Here is a 22,780-nt window from a genome sequence, read left to right as displayed (position 1 = left end):
AGCCACATCTCTCATTTTCTAACTATGATCAGGATGGAGATACTGGGAACACTGGGCCAAACCACCACATAACCTATGGACAGAGCTTCTATTCCCCTCCCCCTTCCTTTCATTCAAAGACAATGACAAATTGTCATAGGAAATTTAACAGTTTATCCCGCATTTATTATGAAGATAAACTGCTGCATGACCCATGAAGTTAAAAGTGCAATCCAAAATAGTTACACCCTTCTAAGCCTATGCTCTACAGTGTACTCAGAAGGTGTAACTGTTCAAGATTAAATGTAAACTGCTTTTCAGAATCTATAAAAGTTGCAATTTATAATCTGAAGTTAGCCATGTGTGTACAATATCCCAAGTGCCAAACTTCTAATACAACACTTGCTATTTACTTTTACAAGTTGCTACATGCAGATCTGAACAAAACCAATTTCACTCATTGGAAGCAGCCCAATGTTTTATTTGTCTTTGAAACTATCATCTTCATCAACTGCCAGCTATTATTTATACATAGTATATTTCTAAGGTTCCTTTGCAAATTCTCAGGGAAATTCACCTGTTGTGACTACCACATTTCATTACAAAAGTCAATATAAAATCAACATTAAATTACATAGAGGGCACAATCACAATATCTTACCCATCACATTTAAAAGATTGGGAAGGCCCAATAGAATAAAAATTCAACAAATGTCATACAAAATTTCAATCCAACTCAAAGGCAATCTATGGCAGGAGGGGGGAGACTTCACTTTAGCCTGCAGGGATGGCACCAACTTCAGCTCCAGGGGAGAGGGGATTCCAAAGACAAGAGGGAGTGGTAAATGTCAGCCCATAGGTTAACACCAGCCTAACCTAAATTAAAACAGGTACCTGCAGGATCACTTGTATAGACCCCTAACTGACTCCAGAAACGAACTGGGACCCAGAGCAATTGAAATAGCACTTGCTTTATATGGTTGTACTAGCCCATTCCAGAAAGGACCCTTGCAACCACATCTCCTGCCAACTAAAGTTTCTGGGATGTCTGCAAGGGCATCCTACTTAAAGCAGGTTACAGTAATCTAATCTGGATGTAACCAAGGCATGCACAACTGTGACCAGATCAGCTTTCTCCACAACCATCAGAGTTATGACATGTCTGGAAATTATGATGCTATTAAAGGAAGTTTGGATGCTTTGTTTCAGAACACATTGACATTTGGGGGGAACTGAAACATATGCAAGACTTAACTTCCTATCAAGACTAAATTTAGGGTTGGATACAGTCTAAATTGTCCACTAATAGACAGGGAAATGCAATCTCTGCCAATTCCCTCCTCCTGCTGCAAACCACTGATTTGCCCCTAATGCCATTCTAGTCAGTCCATGTTCCTCTTTGGGAGACTGGGCTGCTGTGGGAAAGAAAGAGGCAAGAAAGTTGTGTGCCACTGATGGAAGTATCTTCTGTCAGCGGATCCAACCCTTATCTTATGGCCTTATGATAACATGCATTTTAGCATATGAAAATGTACTAACTGGCATATTTATGAAATGTCAAAGAACATATCTTTATGCTGTACATGCAAAACTGAAAAAAAAATCCAAATAATAATAATAATCTTTAATTTTTATCCTGCGCTCCCCGCTGAAGCATGCTCAGGGCGGCTCACATGGCATAATATAATATGCTACATTACAACAGTTAAAAACAAGGTGATTACAAAACATATTATAAATATATTATTATTCTACATTAAAATCATCTGATTAAAACCATCAGTTAATTTGGTGCTAAAATCTCGGTGTTATCCATCTTGGCGACGGTATTTCTTCTATAGTAACTTCCATATTAGAGAAAAGCCAGCTGGAAGAGGGTAGTCTTGCAGGCCTTGCGGAACTGGGTAAGGCTCCGCAAGGCCCGCACCTTGTCTGGTAGTTGGTTCCACCAGTGGGGAGCTATAATTGAGAAGGCCCTTTCCCTGGTGACTTTCAGTCTGGCCTCCCTCAGCTACCAAAAGATTTTGAGAACCAGATCGTAGTACCCTCTGGGGAACGTATGGGGATAGACGGTCCCTAAGGTAGGCGGGTCCTCAGCCATATAGGGCTTTAAAGATGATAACCAGCACCTTGTAACGAATCTGGTATACTACCGGCAGCCAGTGCAGTGGCTATATGTGCTCCCACCTAGGGAGCCCCAACAGCAGCCTGGCTGCCACGTTCTCCACTAGCTGCGGTTCAGCACAGGGGCAGCCCCATGTAGAGGGCATTACAATAGTCCAATCTCGAGGTGACCGTCGCATGGATCACTGTTGCCAGGTCGTCGCGCTCCAGGAAGGGGGCCAACTGTCTCGCCTGCTTAAGATGAAAAAAGGCGGATTTAGCAGTGGCTGCTGTCTGGACCTCCATCGACAAGGCAGGCTCCAGCAGCACCTTGACCTTGCATACCGTCTTCAATGGCGTGCTGTCAAAGGCTGGTGGGGTGGGGGGGATTTCCCTTCCCAGACCGCCAGGGCTCAGGCAAAGGACCTCTTGTCTTCACTGGATTCAACGTCAACCTACTCAGCCTGAGCCATCCTGCCACGGCTTGCAACACCAGGTCCAAATTTCCTGGGATGCAGCTTGGCCGGCCATCAGTAGATAGAGCTGGGTGTCATCAGCATACTGGTGCCAACCCAACCCATACCTCCAGGCAAGAGGGCGCATGTAGATGTTGAATAACATCAGGGAGAGCACCACCCCCTGTGGCACCCCACAATTAAGTGGGTGCATCTGGGACAGTTCACCCCCAATCATGACACTTTGTCCCCGACCATCAAGGAAAGAGGAAAGCCATTGCAAAGCCAACCCCTGAATCCCTGCGTCGGCGAGGTCGCAGGTCAGTAGCCAATGGTCAACCGTATCGAACGCAGCCAATAGGTCTAACAGCATCAGCACTGCCGAGCCACCTCGATTCAGATGCCACTGGAGGTCATCCACCAAGGCGACCAGCACTGTCTCCGTCCCTTCACCTGGGCGAAAGCCAGACTGGTGGGGATCTAAGACGGAAGCTCTGGAACTGTAACGCTACTGCCCTCTCAATAATTTTACTCCAAAAGGGTAAAGAGACCGGCCAGTAATGCGCCTATTTGGCCGGATCAGATGTAGCCTTTTCAGGAGAGGGCGGACCACGGCCTCTTTAAGAGGCGTTGGAAAAAGCCCTTCTGAGAGGGATCTATTTATGACGTCCCCAAAACAGCTGCAAACTTCTAAACCCTATTCTACCTTAGGATATATTTCTTAAATTTGCCACTGGAGGGACAGGAAGAAATGAGGAAGTTTTGTAATCCAGAAAATAAAGAATAGTCTCATACAATCACAATAGGTAGGACTACCAGCATATTAATCATCAAGTTAAAGTTCACAACACTGAAAATATTGGACTTTTTGCTGCATTAAATACATTACAGGATATTAATTGTAGGCCAAATTATTCATAAATATAACATCCTGGAGAATATGTTTTCTATATCTACACTATGCACAGGAATTTTATGACGTTTTTCATGGTATACGTTCTAAGCAAGTCAAACTATTTCTCCAAATGCATTTCATTCATTCCAAAAGGAAAATCAGTTTTTCAGCGCTCTCCAAAGTTTCCCATGTTTCCACTCGGGGAAAAAATTCTTTGAAAAACACAGGAAAACCATTCAGGTAGTTTTCACCAAATTCTCCCAGGCTTTCATTTGTCTAACTACACCTAGTGAACTAGCTTCTGTCACCTGTTTGTCCAAGGACACTGTGGAAAGCATTCACAAGTTTCTACAGTGATATTTCATGAAAGAAGCATACAAAGCTTTTTTTGCTTGCAAACTGCTGCTTGCCTTCGAAGCTCTGATGCTAGAACTGTGTGAGCTTAAGTAGCACAGGATGTACTCAAATTCCATGTGCCAAACAATACAATGTTATATTTTGACTACATTATAAATGATTGATTTTATGTTGTTAAAACAACAAAACAAGTTTAGGTTTGATAAACCCAGTTGTTATGCCAATAAAGGTGTGATATTGATAAACCCAGTATTTGCTTTCTCCCCCCTCCTCAAAAAAAAATCTTTACTTCTGCCCCCCACATGAACCTATGTTCCCCCTCCCATGACTTCAGAATTTCCAAACATTTTACCGTACATCTTTAAGTTCATCAATTCTTTATCATCATTGCAAGCCATATCATTAGGAAAATCTACAGCTGTCAGGAAACTTTTCGGGTCCATCTTTCTCTGGGAGAAGATCTTTCCAAATGATCCTCCACCTCTGTAGAGAACTCTTAACATTCCTTCAGCCTAAACCTTACAGCAGAATGATAATTCATTCATGACAATGGAGCTATATTAATTTTCTCTACCCACAACTCAGATGACTCACACCCTGCACAGAACACTAAACCAAAATTATACTTTACTATACGCATGGGAGATGTTACCTAAGGCAACCCCATGGTTGTCATAGCAACCATAAAATACTGATATACACTTGGTGCAGATGTAGAAATGATCAGCTCAGGATCTCTTAAACCAAGACTAGTCTGGACAGCTCAAGAAGTGAGGCACCCCACGGAGGTGTTGTAACGATAAAACAAAGGAATATTTTCTAAGCTGGTTTGGATCCCACTAGGGCGAAATGCGGGGCACAGATAACCAAATCAGTATATCTAACTCCCAACATAGTCACATCTGTGGATACTTAAATCCAGAGACTGGGGCCATGGTCAGGCAAAACAGCACTTTCTACAAACCCAAAAAAGCCCCAGGTTCGTAGAAAAATATGAAATTTCAAAAAAAAAAAATTGGGAAGGGGGGAAAATCCCACTGTGACACCTGCTGCCATAAGACTTACATAACTCACCCAGGGCTCGCTGTTTACTAATGTTCAACAGTAACCACAACATGAAAGCCAATGTGGTGTGGGAGTTAGTTTCAGATCTAGGCTTGAATCCCCAATCAGCCATGGATGCTTGCTGGGTGATTTTGTGGCTGTCACACACACTCAGCCTAGCATACCTCACAGGGTCATTGTGAGGAGAGACAGGGAACAAATAAATAAATATCACTGAAGATGGTGTTACCACATGTGCTCCCATTCACATGTATTGACATGTGTGGATTCTATAACTTAGGTTAGGTGCATTCACCTAGTACCAGAACTAATTTGGGGGAATTAAGCTTGGTATCGGAGGGGGTACCTATTCTCACTTCCACAGTCTGGCAACTTGGAAAACTAACACACTTACTGTAATTATGTGAATTTATATATGTGTGTGTCAGCAGTCTCATAGTCTAACAAGCACTCTTCTGATTAGAATCCTATATAGTGCTGTGAAAAGCATTACAATTCTATAGTAGCAAAGTAAAAATATTTGAGGGCATATTCAGGTTAGACAGAGAGCCAAAACCTAAGACTGTCAGAGTATTATAGGAGTGTGACGGAAGCTATAAAAAAGTTAAGAGAAAGGAATATTTGAGAGGGGAGGAGTGTGTGAAGTGAAAGAGTGACACCTCAGTCAGAGGTTATTATTCATTGAAGAATTAAGCTATAAACATCTTGAAACCAATACACTTATTGTACAAATAAAGTTTAATTTTGTTTTATATAATTCCGGAGTCCTGTGATTTTAAAATATGAGTCCAATGAAGAAACGTAGAGCTTGAGCACAAATTCATTTGGGAACATTAAATAAAGTGTTTGGAATTAAATTCCTGGTGGCAGCATTACACACAAATTGAAAGAGAAGTTGAGACAAACCAATTAAGAGAAAGCAGAACATGTGATTGAGGGATCTTTACTTGAACAGTAGGCATGCAATCTCAAAGCACTTCTAATAGGCTACAAGTAACCACGAAACAACAAGAGCTTTTCCAAAGCAAATTCTCTGAGGGAATACAGGGATTGAAAAGTTACTCAAACATTTGAACAGTGTAGTTGTTGCATTCAGACAAGACATGCACATCAAGAGTTACATAATGAAAGAGAAAGCAAAAGAGAACCAAACCTCCAGCTGAGTGAGAATTCTGCACCAGGGAAATGGTCACAAGAGAGAGATTTAAAGAAGGGGAAAGGAGAGTTTAATAGGAAAGGAGTGAAGAGAGAAGGAGTTTACCTCAGTCTGCTGAGATGGATAGAGAATGCCATCTGTTTAGATTATCCAGAGACACACTCGCCCCCTCCAGAGTACGGTGAGGCTTCTATGCTGACTTATATTTCCACCTCCAAGTATGAAGGGACAAGCCAATCAGCCTCCTTACCACAGCCACTGTCCCCATTGCCAGTCAGGCAAGCTAGTCCCCAGGAGAGGAGAGAGAGGATCTACTATTCTAGAACACCCATTTCTTTCTTGCAGTAATGCCAAAGGTGAGATTACAGAAGCACAGATTGCTAAAGCTAGAACTGCTGAATCTAAGAGACAGTTGGTGAACCAGAGGCAATCTGTGGTAAACCAGAGAATCTGTGTAAGTACTAGTTTGCATGTGACTGTATGATACATACATCAATTAAAATGTACTTATTATCACATGCTCATTGGTTTGGATGCTACTAAAAAAACCCACAACCCATGAAAGGAGTTGGCATAGTGGGTCCTGCCTTGCCCTTCTTCCAAGAGCCCATGGCACTCCCTGAAATCAGCAATCACAGGTCAGGGGGTCTTCAAATAAAACGTACTACAGCACAAGGGAGAGGTGCATCTGAAGCGGGGAAAATCAAGTGAAACCAATTCCCCACTAGGTTCCAGTGTCAGAGCTCTCTCCCCTCCCACACTTCTGTCTGATTTCGCACAAGCTGCCCCGGGGCTGTGACTTGCCCCGCCTCTTTCCCGCGGCAAGCAAGGTCCTTTGAAAACCGGTTTCTGCTTGCCGCAGGAAAGACGTGAGGCAAGTTGCAGCCCCAGGGCAGCTTGTGTGAAAACGGAAGGAAGCATTGTGGGGGAGGAAGGAAAGAGCTCTGATGCCGAAACGAGACTAGTGGGGAATTTCTCTCACTCTCTGTATTCCAGTCATTGCCAACAGGGGGAGGGGGGCAGTAATATTGGGAAGATTTTCTTGTGTTTTGTAATTTTCTTTTTTTCTTTTTTTGCATAGCTACACATATGCAGAAATTCCTACCTTGTCAGTGGATGGTTCCATTTCACTGCCTGACTCTCAGACATGGGGAACAGAAAATTCACTATTAAGTAGTGAGACAGTGACAGAAGATGTGACAAGTATTTATGATTAGCTTCCAAGGGTTTGGGGGAGGTTCTGTATGATCTTAAAACCTGAAGCCTTCACTGCCATTATGTAGAAGCAAACAAATACATAAAAAGAGAGAGAAAAGGTTTTGGGAAAGGATTCATGATCATACAGTATAACTTTCCCTATTTTCAATATGGTACTGCTTTCTTCAGGTTGACCATGCTCAACGGCAATATTTATATCTTTCATTTCATCCTCTAAATTCTTCGGATTTATAGTATTTCCTCTGTCTTTGACAATTAAAAAGAAACAACAATTATATGAAGCAAAGCGGCAACAATGCATTGTTTCATCTGGTGCTCCTCTAGTTCAGACTATGAGTATCTACCAATCATGCTCAACTCTGCATGGCTAATGGAGTGCCTGCCTGCACTCTTGCCAAGCTGTCTCCCCACCCTTCTATCAGTTCTGGTATATTTCCATGGAGCATTCAGCAAATGTTCTCTGTTACTGACACTGAGTTCTGACAATTTCAATGAGTAGTTAATTCTTCTGTCATGAAATGCCACATAAATAACTCATGGTTTCCTTTGTTATTGGAAATGTCTTCTGAAATCAATTAAGAACTCATCAGCACAATAGCAGCAAGAAGGTAAACTTTGCTGTGAGCAGTTAAACCTGTCTCAGGTACGAGACTGACATCAACTTCCAAACATGTCAGAACAATACCAAACCCTAGGCCGGTTGTTGAGCATTCTGCCAGATAAGTCATTCTTTAGAAACTTCATGATTCATAGGTACTTTGACGGAACAGTGTATGAAGTGCTAGGGAAGAGGCCATTTTTGTCACTTGTGAGAACTCTAGCTATGTTCCTATTAACTCATTATCTGTCCATCTGAAATCCTCTACAAAAGTAACAAGGGCTTACTCAACATGTGCACAGTCTGCTTATGAAACATACGAAACAACTTCATTACAAAATTCTGCCCTTTCGGCTAAGAACAAGAACTAAAATCCAGAAGTGTATCTTCCTATGGAGAGCTGCTCCATAGGTCTCCCTGACTTTTGGGAGACTGCCGCTGACAGGGAAAAGATGGAAAGCCCTTGTTGTACACACAGAACACCAATGTACAGCACTCTGAGTTCTGGCTAAAGCCTAAACCAGGAGCAAGTTTACATATCTACACAATTTTTAAACACAGCCCAAGTTGAACAAAATTAAATCATTTTAGATATGACAGGAAGAAGATGAAAAGGCTCACCATATTTAAATAAGCAAGAGTCTGGTGTCAGTACATTCCCTTTAGACTCTTTTAGATGCATCTGAATGGCTGAACTGCAGTCAGTTCATCTCAGCCATTTTACCCTGCCCTGGCTAAGTGGGAAATCAGTTCTGAGGCTGGATTATGATTTTTTTAAAATTGATTTTTCATTTATTTTAAGTTTTGTTTTTGTGAGCCACTCTGGAAATACTGAGATATGATGAACAACATACAGTGGAATTACTTTTAAATAATGTTTAAAAAAATGTTTATAGTCTGCTTTTCTCACTGAGACTCAAGGAGGATTCCAGTGTTCCAAAAGAGAGCAAAAATGTAATCACACAGTATAGGACAATGAACGAACAATGCACTAGGACAAGGGGTACAAAATCAAAAGACAATATGAACAGCAAACTCCTATCAATATTCAGCTTTCGTCCTAAATGTTATCTGTCAAAACCTATGCAACAGGCTTTCTGTAATACACATGAAACATAGTGCTTATTCTGCCTCCTGCCTGCTTTAGTGAAAGAGTTCAGTTTAACTACTGCAACTTCGTAAGTATCTCACTAAAACTTTCTAAGTATCTCCAGTTGTTTCTACAAATATTTTTCAAGTTACTGGAGTCAACAATACTAAAGATGGAATTACAAAGGAATCCCCAGAAGCAATTCTCTGAACACTTAATGTTTTGGGGTGCCCAGAAGCAATAGCAGGATATAACCCATTACAATAGCATAACAATTTAGCTGTTCCCTCCAGATGAAAATTCAGTTCTTTGTTATGTTAATACATATAAATATGCCAAAGGAAGATTTAAACATGTTTATTTGCTGTAATAATGGAGTTGTAAAAGCTATGATTGTTCAACACTCTATGTTAAGTGATGTGCATTTTTAGTCACTTGAGTGGGAAGCAGACAGGGATCAATTTAGGTGCATAGACTCCTTGCTTACCATTATAGCTTCTGCCTCAAATAAGGAGATTCCTTTTAACATTCTTGTCATTATGAAACACTAATTTCATACTCATTTATTATTTATTATTATTTATTAAAAGAGCCCCGTAGCTCAGAGTGGTAAGCTGCAGTATTGCAGTCCAAGCTCTGCTCATGACCTGAGTTCGATCCTGGCAGAAGCTGGGTTCAGGTAGCTGGCTCAAGGTTGACTCAGCCTTCCATCCTTCTGAGGTCGGTAAAATTAGTACCCAGCTTGCTGGGGGAAAAGTGTAGATGACTGGGGAAGGCAATGGCAAACCACCCCATAAAAAGTCTGCTGCGAAAACATCGTGATGCGACGTCACCCCAGAGTTGGAAGCGACTGGTGCTTGCAGAGAGGACCTACCTTTAGTGATAATTTATTACAATTATCTTTACTTGTTTGTTGAAATCATAATGCTCATTGCCAAAACATTTTTTGCCCCAGTCCCAAAGCAACTTTTGAGAAAGTTCACTGTTTTTACAAAAAAGGCAAAAAACCCCACTTACAGATTAATAGAAATGTTATTCAAAAATACCTACTAGAGTGCTCAAACAAAGGAACAGCTACCACTACAAAAAAACCATTACCTCACATGATGGGAAGAACTTCTTTTAGATCAAGTGGCATCAGATCATAAGAACATAAGAGAAGCCATACTGGATCAGGCCAATGGCCCATCCAGTCCAACACTCTGTCACACAGTAGCCAAAAAACCCAGGTGCCATCAGGAGGGCCAAGACACTAGAAGTCCTCACTCTGTTGCCCCAACAGAGAGTTCCAACAATACCCTGTGGCTAATAGCCACTGATGGACTTCTGCTTCATATGTTTATCCAATCCCCTCTTGAAGCTGGCTATGCTTGTAGCTGCCACCACCTCCTATGGCAGTGAATTCCATGTGTATTCACCCTTTGGGTGAAGAAGTACTTCCTTTTATCTGTTCTAACCCAACTGCTCAGCAATTTCATTGAGTGCCCATGAGTTCTCATATTGTGAGAAAGGGAGAAAAGTATTTCTTTCTCTACCTTCTCTATCCCATGCATAATCTTGTAGACCTCTATCATGTTACTCCTCAGTCGACGTTTCTCCAAGCTAAAGAGCCTCAAACATTCCTTTCATCATAGGGAAAGTGTTCCAACCCTTTAATCATTCTAGTTGCCTTTTTCAGCACTTTATCCAAAGCTATAATATCTGTTTTGAGGTGCAGTGACCAGACTTGTACACAGTACTCCAAATGAGACCGCACCATTGATTTATACAGGGGCATTATGATACTGGCTGATTTGTTTTCAATTCCCTTCCTAATAATTCCCAGCACAGCATCAGCCTTTTTTATTGCACTCGTACACTGTCTCGACATTTTCAGTGAGTTATCTACCATGACCCCAAGATCTCTCTCTTGGTCAGTCTCCTTCACTTCACACCCATCAACTTGTATTTATAGTTAGGCTTTTTGGCCCCAATGTACATTACTTTGCACTTGGCCATGTAGAACCTCATTTGTCATGTTGACGCCCACTCACCCAGCCTTAACAGATCCCTTTGGAGTGCCTCATAATCTTCTCTGGTTCTCACCAACCTGAATAATTTAGTGTCATCTGCAAACTTAGCCACTTCATTGCTTACTCCCAACTCCAAATCATTAATGAACAAGTTAAAAAGCATCGCACCCAGTACTGAGCACTGTGGCACCCCACTGTTTACCATCCCCCACTGCAAAAACTGTCCATTTATACTCACTCTCTGTTTCCTATTAATTAGTCAGTTTTAGATTCACAAGAGGACTTGTCCTTTTACCCCATGACTCTCGAGCTTACTAAGGACCCTTTCATGAGGAACTTTATCAAAAGCTTTCTGGAAGTCAAGGTAAACAACATCTATTGGGTCCCCTTTGTCCACATGTTTGTTCACCCCCCTCAAAGAATTCTAACAGGTTACTGAAACAAGATCTTCCCTTACAGAACCCATACTAAGTCTTCCTCAACAGTTTTTGTTCATCAATGTGCCTACTAATTCTCTCTTTAATAACAGTCTCCACTAATTTTCCTCTCCATACAATACACAGTTTGAGTCTAATACCCTCAGGAAGAGCAACAAAATATTACAACCTTGTCAAACTTTTCTACAATTAAAGAAATATTTCTTGCAAGATGATTTCTAAAACAATAAGTAAAATAATTGAAAATAATTATCAGAGCATGTCAAACTGTGACCATATAAGTCTTCTACAATAAATGCCCACTGTTGTGCCATCCTAAATTACAGAGGGCAGGTCTGCCTCCTGCTACCACCTGATTGTCTACAAGCAAAGTATGGTCCAGAACTATTTTTAAACAGCAAGTCTGACATTTCAAAGGATATCCCCACATCCTGGATCAACAGAAGTTCCAGCCAACAGAGCTTTTGTTTCTAGTCCAACACTGAATCTAGATGCAGCTTCAGGAGATTGACTGCCTCCTTAGAACTGAATGAAAATGACTGACCACCAAGTATTGTCAGTATACTGGTGACACTGCAGTCCCAAGCTCCTGACTCATTTCTCCAGCTGTTTTATAGAATCATAGAGTTAGAAGGTACCTCCAGAGTCATCTAGTCCAGCCCCCTGCACAATACAGGAAATTCACAACTACTTCCCCCCCCACACACACACACACATATACATCCCCAGTGACCCCTGCTCCATGCCCAGAAGATGGATTTCTGGTCAAATTGGCCTGGAGAAAAGTGGTGATCAGCATTTCCCTCAGAGTGTAACAAAGGGCCACAAAAACTAAGCACTGATGCAACCCTTCCCACCCTCCTTCTCACGAGAATCAGCATTGCTCTCAGATAGCGATCTAGCCTCTGCTTGAAAACCTCCAAAGAACAGCCTACCACTTCCCAAAGAAGCCTGTTCCACTGAGGAACTGCTCTGCCAGGAAGTTCTTCCTAATGATTAGTCAAAAACTCTTCTGATTTAATTTTAACCCACTGGTTCTGGGTCAATCTTCTGGGGCAACAGAAAACAACTCCACACCATTCTCTATATGACAGCCTTTCAAGTACTTGAAGATTATCACAGTCATCTCCTCTCCAGGCTAAACATACCCAGCTCCTTCAACCTCCTAGTACATGGTCTCCGACCTTTCACTATCTTTACTGCCCTCTTCTGGACATGTTCTCCAACTTGTCTATATTCTTCTTAAAATTGTGGTGCCCCCAACTGAACACAATACTGAAGCTGAGGTCTAACCAGAGCAAAATAAAGCAATACCATCACATCTTGTGATCTGGACACTATACTTCTGCTGATACAGCTCAAAATCACATTTGCCTTTTTAGCTACTGTATCACACTGCTGACTCATATATAATGTATATATTTAAAAGACAGAAGAGACAAGGTGGAATCATGTAGCAACCCTACAGATCAGAGGAATCAAAAGCCACCAAAAGCTGCAAGAGAATCAACAGGGATGCAAACATACCATTTGTAGGGAAATGGGCTTGGAAGCACTCATTTCTGCCCAGTGCATGCGTGCTCACTTTCTCTCTTGCATATCACATCTGCAAATACAGAAGGCTGAGCAAAGATGAAAGAACAGGTGATGAAAACAAATCCTCTAATCCCCGACTCTTACATACCACCAAAGATGGTAACAACAGATCGGCTACTTAATTCTTGAAGCTGCAAGCATTTAGAAATCAAAGAGTTCTTTATACCCTACACCCTGCCTTTAGGAGGCCCTCACAGCTTTAGGTATTCATTTGACCAGATCTCTGAGAATACTTTCAGTGGCTAAGCAAAACCTCTAAATCTAACATAGTGCTGCAGCAGATAGGAATGATCATGTTCACAAAATGCACCTCCCCTATCTCAGTAGACTAGAGTTCACTCCCCATCCTGAGGGCCTGCTACTATTTGAAACAGCTCCACTGGATAATACAGGGAGCATGATACAACAGTAAACCAGAAGTAATCTTTCTTCACTGAGCTACCAGCCTGATCAGAATCAGCTGTGAGTCTTTTATCAATATTACTCAACCCGCTGCTATAACCACTTCATATCCAACAGCTCCTTTGTAAAACATGGAGCTGAGTGAGGTCTGACAAGCAAGAGAATTTCAGTGCAATCAAGACAACTACCTGGGGCAATTTACTGACGTGAGAGGTTGACTAGGGTTCATGAGGACCTCATCACTAGGAAAATCTCCCAAACTGTCAAGAAACCAACCAGATCCATACTTAGTTTCCACACCCTTACGGAAGAGGTGCAATACCCAAACCTAACAATGGCATGAACATGAAGAAACTACTGATCAGGCATAGAGGATCTGTCGTCTTCCTCATTATTTTCCAGAACAGAAAAATCAGATTGATAGTGTCCTTGTTTACAGTGATAGACCAGCTGTAACTAGAACAGGCTCACTGGTTGTCATGGCAGCTATGAAATCTTAACTTGAACCAGTCAAGGGGGCCTCAGGATGGATACCGGTTCCCAGTGCAATAAATTCAATATCACCAATCTAAAAACTACTAGCTCAAGCAGGAAAACCACTGGGCAATAAGGTTAGTGATCTACTAAGAGAATCACAAATTTGTCCTCTGAGCCCAACACCAGAGTAAACACTCAGAATTTGTTCTCTCAGCTATATAAAACACATGGTAAGGCAGATGGAATCCCAATACGTGATGATGATGATGATGATGATGATGATGATGATGATGATGAAACCTACCCATACAAATTCAGTCCTCTTGGAGCACCTTATCAGACTGGTTTAGTATACACATACACTGCCACAAAGCCTTGGGTTTCACTGAAATGGTGAATAGAAGGGGAGGATAGACACCAATCAACTCGTTCATGCTGTCTCTCATAGAATCTCATATATACTGGCACTCAATTATACATGCACATAAAGCTCTGAGCACAAAACATGGACCAAGTGCACGTCTATGTATAATGCAGACTCAGCTATCAGCAGGTTGGCTTGGTCACAGGAGACAGCTTTAGTTTAGCTCAAGAAATGTAGATAAAAGACTAGTCTATTTGAGATGCTTTGTCTGAAACCTAAGATGGTGATGCATTTGGGCAAGATTTCCTTACTGAGAGAAAGGACTGAAGTGTACCTCTGACAAATGCAAGCATTACTATGAAGCAAAATCCGACACCAACCAATAACAGAATTAATTGGAACTGCAGTCCATATTCTATATGTGCTTGGGATACCTAGCCTCTAAGGACTAGTAAAGTACAATGATACAGAAGGAGGGACAGCAGAGTACAATAGATTTGCAGTTCTGCCTTTTCCACTTCTGCTGTAGCAACTATAGTGGGCAGAGATGACAGTATAAAGCTCCATGAACGTCTTTTCAAAGGGACCCCTGTACACTTTAACTTTCCTCCATTTTCTGTAATGAATGAATAATTAAGAACAGGAATGCTAACTCAGACTTGTTTCCCACTTTTTACTTTTGACGCCACAGAAAGTTCTCTTAAGCAAGCTTCTACATTATGAAAGTAAATGCTGGGAAAGTTCTAACAAAGACTGTAAGAATCTTAGATCCTTATACGATGGGATACATGGCATGGAAGTATCATAGAAATGTCCTCTTTCTCCTTTTTTGTTCTAAAAACTTTAAGTAAAGACTACAGAAGCCATCTGGACCAGTAATACATAAAGATTACCCAGACCGAGTTAAGGACATATGGCTGTCCTAACACATCCCTTCTAGTAAATCTACTGCAGCAGCAAAGACTAAGCCATTGTGTAGATCTCCCTCCAAGCAAGTATGAATGCTTTATCTTGTCTGTAGATGCCCCACTGTCCTGTTGCCACCGTCTATCCAGGGACTAGTCAGTTTTCTGTTAGATACTGTGGTGCCCTAAAGATATGGAGACACCCTTCTTACTATCAACCATCACCACTAGTAAGCAGGACAGACAATGCCATAGTTGCTAAGGTAGAAGCTGCTCTGTTCCCCTTTTCATACTGAGCATCCTCTTGTACAGAATCCTAACAATTTACAAGAGGATCAAACCATGTATTTGAAGACAGCAAGGAAGTTTAGGTAACTATAGCCTGTTCAGTTTACACTGAAACATTAACAATCATGAAGGCACTGGGTTTTATAGAAGCAAAAGGATCAACATTTGTAAGAAGCACTATTGCTCCTTTGTATGTACTGCCTGGTTACATATAACAGCCAAGCTAGTTTACCCGACACATGAGATTGAAGAAAGCATCATAATTATTAGAACTAGCATGGTGTAGGGGTTAAGAGTGGTGGGCTCTAATCTGGAGAACCAGGTTTGATTTCTCACTCCTCCACATGAAGCCTGCTGGATGACGCCCATTCACTGTTCTCTCAGAACTCTCTCAGTCTCACCTACCTCACAAGATGACTGCTGCAGGGAGAGAAAAAAGGTGACTATAAGCTTTGAGATTCCCTACAGTAGAGTAAATAGAAGTAAAAACCTACTTCTATTACAGCAAGCAGAAATTACCTATCAGACCATTTAACTATTTTAAAAATTTCACTAGTTAAAGAAAACACCTTTATAGAAGTGTTTCTCTGTAGCAACTAGTCCTGCCTGAACACAAAGTTCCTGGATTTGTTATTTCCATTTATGAAGTTTAATGGTTCACCGTCAGAACACTTTTGTTGCAATGGACTGATAAGTTTACATGGTGGGGTTTAGACTGATGACTATGCAAACTCTATAGGAGTGGAGAAACCTATTAAAATGGCCCTCCTTCATATGATGATTAAACTTGGCGAGCTCTTAACATCCCTTAGGCAGTTTCCAGCTGACTATCAAAGCACTTGAATAACCCAGGCAGTTAACATGGCCACTCTTAAACACCTCCATCTGGTCTCATAGAGCCCATTTTGCTTCATGGTCCATTGGGATGCTGAAATGACAAAACGTACCGATATATGACATAATCTTAAAAGTGAATGAGAGCCATACACAAGAGTTAAAGTTCATCTATATACCTTTTCTGTGACAGTGATAACTGCAGAAAAGACTTCTGTGCCACTGTTGCATCAGCACATAGCCATCCAACTGAACTATTCACAGTGGTGAGGGAGTCTTTTTAACTCTGTCCTTGGGATGTAGACTAAGAACACTAGGTAGCTCACTGTAGCATTTTTGCAAGACATTTTTCACATAAAAATCACTCACATCCATCATGACTTGGATACCACCAGTTCAACAATTCAGCCTCAGAACATTACTAGACCCTTTCTTAATAATCAGTTCTCCAGTTAATTTCAGTAAATGCAGCCCAATAATGAAGACAACCTCTTGCTGTAGTCCAGATGTCCTTCTCATTGCTCAACTCTTTACCCATCTTTTTTATTATAAAAAAATCTAAATTCAAGGGATTACCAAGGTATGTTCAGGGAGACAGTCATGACAGCCTCCAATACTACTGTCAAACACTTTCTGAAGCCACCCATCCCTAAGGGTTTAAATATGACTCTAGGGTGAACATCTATTCTGGGGGCAAGATGTTCTCAACAATGGACAGGACATCTCCAGGTTTTTCTAAATGAGGAATTAGTTAGACTTATTTCAACCCAGTTTCAGGACTGGGCTTGGAAATGAAGAAGCGAGCAGGGACTCTCATACATACCATGCCACAAATTCTGTTAGTCTTTGAGGTGCTACTGGACTCTTGCTCTTTTCTACTTCCTCATTCTAAAATAGCTTCCAATACTGTCAATAGTATGTCCATCTGAACTCACTGGGTAATATGGGGCCAAGAAATACCATACTCTGATGGTTCCCTTCCTATTTGGCTAGTAAAATAAGGTGTTAGGGGATTTTTGCTCAAGCCACTACACAGACATGCTTATTCCAACAACATTTGTGAAATATCTACCCTGCCTCCTACCCTCCTTTGACAGACATTCAGAAAAGATACTTTAATCAAAACTCATAAACAGTCAGTATTACTTGATGAAAAAAACCATCTACAAAAACAATAATACCATCAGAAACGCTTCAGCTTTTTCATGCACTGAACACACGGAGCTGCTCTATGCTGAGCAAGGTGATTGGGGTTCTCAAGGCCAGCACTGTCGACCTTGTCTGGCAGCTGCTCGCCAGGGAGAAGTCATTCACATCACCTTCTACCCTATCCTTTTAACTGCAGGTGTTAGGGACTATATCTGAGACTTCCTGCATGCAAGGTAAATGCTCTACCACTGAGCCACAACCTTACCTTTAATTTTCCACTCAGAAATTTGACTTTTTCTATGTATTGTTTTACCACTCATCCCAGTCCCCCCCCCCCAACATCATACACATATAGCACATACACATTCTAGAAAAAGCACTTTGTTCTGTCATCCAGTCTGAATATGACATTCCATATTGTAAGGCTGTTCTGGAATTTCTTATTCTACAGTAGTTTAGAGAGTTCAGTTATCAAACCTTTTGCAGAAGCAACACTCTCATTCCACTACTCAACTATTATATAATTATCAGTCCAGGACTGATTCTGCATTAGTTTTTGTCTTGGTCTCATTCTTGGCTTTCGAGTTTGCGTGGGGCAGGGAGCAAGCAAGCAGTGAACACGCAGCTCCGCTCCAGAGATGCCAATGTAGAATCCAGGAAAAAGAACCACCATGAGGAGCCCTGCACAGAAGGCAAGCAAGTGTTAAATGTGGAATCGGTGCTGGTCTGAGACAGGTGAACTTAATGGACCACCTTCTCCCATAATGTCCTGACCAGACACTGAGGTCATCTTTGCAGGTTCTCCTCCTCTGAATGATGACATGTTGACAAGATGGCATGTACACGTCCACTGTCATTGCCCCCCATTTCTCCCAAAGGCCATGCTACCCTCCTTTTTGGCAGCAGCTAAAAATATTTAGCAAAGCATTCACTCAGTATCTTAACTTCCTTTAGATTTGCATGTATGGTAATCATTTGCCAACTACAGCTTTTTTTGTATCTTTTATTGATGGTACACTGTCTGTGCATTATGTATGACTTCTGTGCTATATTTGAGCAGTGGTTCCAATTTAGACAGGTTTTAATAAATAATTTAAAATGGTATGCTATAGCAAACATACATAAAACATCACAGAGGAAAAATTCAGCCTTGTATCATTCTGATTATTAACATCCCATGCTCACAGAGCATACTTTCCCTCTTACTTACTGTAGACAAAAGAAGTTAAATGGGCTTATCTTCAGTCCACAAAGCAACTATCCTTGTAAAGCATTCAGAGCCTCTGCCCCAAACATGGAAGGAAAATGATACAAAATCCCACTGTCTTACATAAAGGAAATTCTAGGGAGATAGCCATATTGTTTTGCTACAGTTTTAGAAAAACAAGAAAGGTTCTTGTGCCAACCTGAAGACTAACTGATATTATGGTATAAACTTGCCTGGATTATAGCCTACTTTGTACAATGCATGATATGTGTCACCAGATAACAGATACATCTACATGGAAATAGAGAAAAAAGGAAGCTGCAAACAGCTGGGTCAAAAGGCAGTGAAATCCAAAAGATAGATGGACATTTCTATGTAAAGCTCAACTGTATACAAGAGAAGCACAGTGACCATTCACAGCAGCGGTAACAGGTGATACAGTCTTTCTAGACTTGCTAAATTAAGTTAATCCTGATTGAGCCCTAATTGGATAGCAGCAAACTTCCTGATAAATTCCAGTTCAGATTGCTAAATTAGAATTTTCCTCATTAAATCTAATTCAGCAATTAAGGCTAATTCACTAGAATTACTTTGTAAACAGCTGAGCTTTGTAAGGAACTATCACTGACCATACCTCTTGCATTTCAATCCCTTTTGACACTGCTTTTTACCCAGTTTTCTTTCTCATTCAGACACATCTGGCAACTGATGAACTGCTTAAAAGCTTGTTCCACAATAAGTCCTTAAGATGTCACAAGACTTTTTTTTTGTAAAGTCTTATTGGTACTTAACTGCTCTGTGCTCAATAGAGGACAAGTTTCTTCTGAGCTCCTTTTCATTCTTCATGCATAACCAACCAGCCCACACACCAGAACTGCAAAAGCAAAACGAGACTTCTGTTCCTGTAACAGGCTCTCCGTTAGCTACCTTGTTCCCTTTTAAACTGCCCAACCATGCAGAGAAAAAAAACAGAGCTAGCAATACTTTTTGACAGGGCCAGGTTTTGTTGATAAGAGCTTTTCCCATAGGCCTCTGCTATAAAGCATTTCTAGCTCTCATCTTCACCATTCTAGAGCAGATGAGACCTAAAAGCCATGGCACTCATGCAAACACTCATCTCTCAATCCCTTGATAGTCTGCATGAGCAAACTAGAGAATCAAAATTAGGTGGAACATATTTCGAGTCCAGTGGCACTTCAGTCCTTCAAGGGAAATGACATTCCAAGCACTGTACAATATGCACTCCCCCCCCCCTTGGTATTGGTTCCCATTTCTCCAGTGTCATATTGAAGCACTAAATCAGGATTGTGAAAAGCAGTTCACCATAGTGACTAAAAAAGTACACTACTATACTACTAGAAGCTTATTTAATAGAATGCCGTTGTCTTGTTTTTCCTAGTTCTCTGGGACCACCAGAACCTCTACAGCTGCCTATTAAGCATCAGCAACAGGTGGCTCACAGTGCAAATCCAGCTTACAGTGATCCTGTGGCAGGAATGAAGGGAGTGAGGTTCAGTAAAAACTCATCTACCTCATAGTAATCTATAGTAAAACAGCAAAGAAGGCAATGCACTTTTGGTCCTGTTGCTTACACCATGGTTAAGTGTTCAGAGGACCAGGTGGGCTTAGAGGGAAGTTGACACTTCATCCCCATTATGATGCATGCAGAAAGAAACTCATCTACCTCATAGCAATCTATAGTAAAACAGCAAAGAAGGCAATGCACTTTTGGTTCTTAGTTGCTTACACCACGGTTAAGTGTTCAGAGGACCAGGTGCACTTAGAGGGAAGTTGACACCATCCCCATTATGATGCATGCAGAATTACTAACACCCTCCAAAGGCACTAGGCCGGTAACTTTAATTACAGAAGTTGTGAACACCACCTCTGGCTTGGAAGAAGTAGCATAACATTCTAAATTGATAAGGGGGGTGGGTGTGGAAAAGAGGCAAAGTGCTTATTAATTCATCCACACTTGGAAGATTCTGAGTATATGCATACTTGTGCATATGAAACACATAGCTCAAGGGAAGCAACACTCCACCGTTTCTCCCAAACAAGATGACAAAAAGGCCAAATCCACAAATGTCTCCAGCAGCAAACAACAACAACAATGAAGAGCCTTGTGGCATCTTAAAAACAGCTAATTTACTGTGGTACAGTACTACAGGATTTTTGAGGAAACCATTCATTTTATCACTGAACTGTTACCTAAGTAGGCATATCACTATGGATACACACTTCTCTGCAGAGTAAAGGAAGAGTCTTTTTTCCCCATAAAAAAGGTAAAGTCCCCTGTGCAAGCACCAGTCGTTTTCGACTCTGGGGTGATGTTGCTTTCACAACGTTTTCATGGCAGACTTTTTTATGAGGTGGTTTGCCATTGCCTTCCCCAGTCATCTACACTTTCCCCCCAGCAAGCTAGGTACTCATTTGACCGACTTTGGAAGGATGGAAGGCTGAGTCAACCTGAAGCCAGCTACCTGAATCAGCTTCCGCTGGGATCAAACTCAGGTTGTGAGCAGAAGGCTCTGACTGCAGTACTGCAGCTTTAGCCCATAGAGAGAGCCAAAAGGTTAAACAATTTAAAAGTATCACAAGTACTTTACAGCAGGGGTCCCCAACCACCAGGCCATGGCCCAGTACCGGTCCATAGCCTGCTAACAACTGGGCCGCAGAGCGAGGAAGAGCAGCCCTGGACTAAAGAGGTGGCACAGCCTTGTTCCAAGGCTGCCTTCCCTTGCAAGGGAGGCAGCCTCCGAACGAGGCCACACCACCTCTTTCGTCTGTCCAGGTCCCAGGCCAGCAGAAGGGGCAGCACTGCTGTGACCTTTGCCTACCCCTCATTTATAGACCTCTACCAATCAGCTGATCAGCAGGGGTCTTTAAATGTGAGAGGGAGGCAGAAACAGCCCCAGTCTCCCCCCCCCATTTAAAGACCCCCCATAGGGTGCAGGGATGTTGTGTGGGTGGGGGGGGGCAGCCTGGGATGGCAAAAACCCCAGTGCCCCCCATCCATGGAAAAATTGTCTTCCATGAAACCAGTCCCTGGTGCCAAAAAGGTTGGGGGCCACTGCTTTACAGAACATATATTGATACAGACCCTTATATAATTTGTCATTAATAAACAAAAGTACTTTATTTGCTATAATCATACATTTTTGTCATAAAGAATGCTGCACACAACAGAGTACAGTTATCACTTGTGGTGGGCGCTGGCCCCATGTCCTTTGCATGTATATTTAAAAAAAAAATTAGAGCTCTAAACAAGCGGATATCAAGGGACTTTTGCAATTCCCAACTCCCTTCCTACCAAGGTTTTATCAGAGCACGTGCTCGCTGCTGGAGTGAGTGGGTGGGTCAGGGGAGGCTGAGGGGAATCAATAGGAGGTTGCCCAGCGCAGTGCTCTTCCACCCACCCCCACCCCTCACTTAAGACAACGCTGTTTCCCACGGCCCCCCAACTTGTGAGACGCATCCTGCCAAAGAAGCATCAGCACTGGCGCTGAGGGAGGGGCTGAAACCACGCACCGCCACCCGAATCCCCGAGGAGGCACCGGGTGGGGGCGGGAAAGAGCCTGGTTCATCTGAAGGGCCTTGGCGAAGCGCCCAGGGGGGCGGCCAGCCCACACACGGATACCCCCTTCCACAAACACACACACACGTACACACGAGAGAGTCACCATGGCGCCCGCCCGCGCTCTCTGCGACTCACCTGCTGACGAGGAAAGGGAGAGGAGAAGAAAGCAAGCGAAGCGCGACGTGCCAACCGGGCTCCCGTCCAGCTCACTGGCCCTCGACCGCCTGCCTCAGCCGCCGCTCTCATTCAGCACCGGCAGCGGCTTATGCGCAAGGAGGGGCGGGGGGGGGAGAGAGCGAGAAGGGAGGAGAAAGAGGAGGAGTATCTCCCACCAAATACACACACGCCCTCCCGCGCAAGACGTCCAGTGTGGTGGAAGGGAGGGGACGGGACGCATGCGCACACATTCCTTTCGCCTGGAATTCCGCTTGGCCGGGAAAGGAAAAACCGCGCAGGCGCGGTGGGGAAATCAACAGAGACCTTTGAGGCATCGAGCGCGCGGTGGGGAAGTAGCGGGAGAACGGCTACTGCTCGCACCTTCGAGAGTTTCCTGCCTCCTGTTACTGGCTGTGGGTGCGCGCGCTGTTTGTTTGTTTTTCCCTCATTCTTAACG

At 42.4% G+C, this 22,780-nt stretch overlaps 1 protein-coding gene across 2 annotated transcripts in view; it reads right to left on the bottom strand.

The window, feature by feature from the left end:
• The window catches only part of RALGPS2 (Ral GEF with PH domain and SH3 binding motif 2), a 136,678-nt gene extending 114,130 nt beyond the window's left edge, over nt 1-22,548 (bottom strand). Inside the window, exon 1 of one of the 2 annotated variants that reach the window (XM_060232494.1) lies at nt 22,303-22,548. The gene's annotated coding sequence lies outside the window, so the exon portion shown is untranslated. The remainder of the gene's footprint in view (nt 1-22,302) is intronic. The other variant, XM_060232495.1, reaches the window with a different exon arrangement.
• Between the last annotated feature and the right edge of the window lie 232 nt (nt 22,549-22,780).

Source organism: Heteronotia binoei, chromosome 2 (genome assembly GCF_032191835.1).
Source record: "Heteronotia binoei isolate CCM8104 ecotype False Entrance Well chromosome 2, APGP_CSIRO_Hbin_v1, whole genome shotgun sequence".
NCBI lineage: Eukaryota > Metazoa > Chordata > Lepidosauria > Squamata > Gekkonidae > Heteronotia > Heteronotia binoei.
This window is presented reverse-complemented; position numbering and strand designations above follow the sequence as displayed.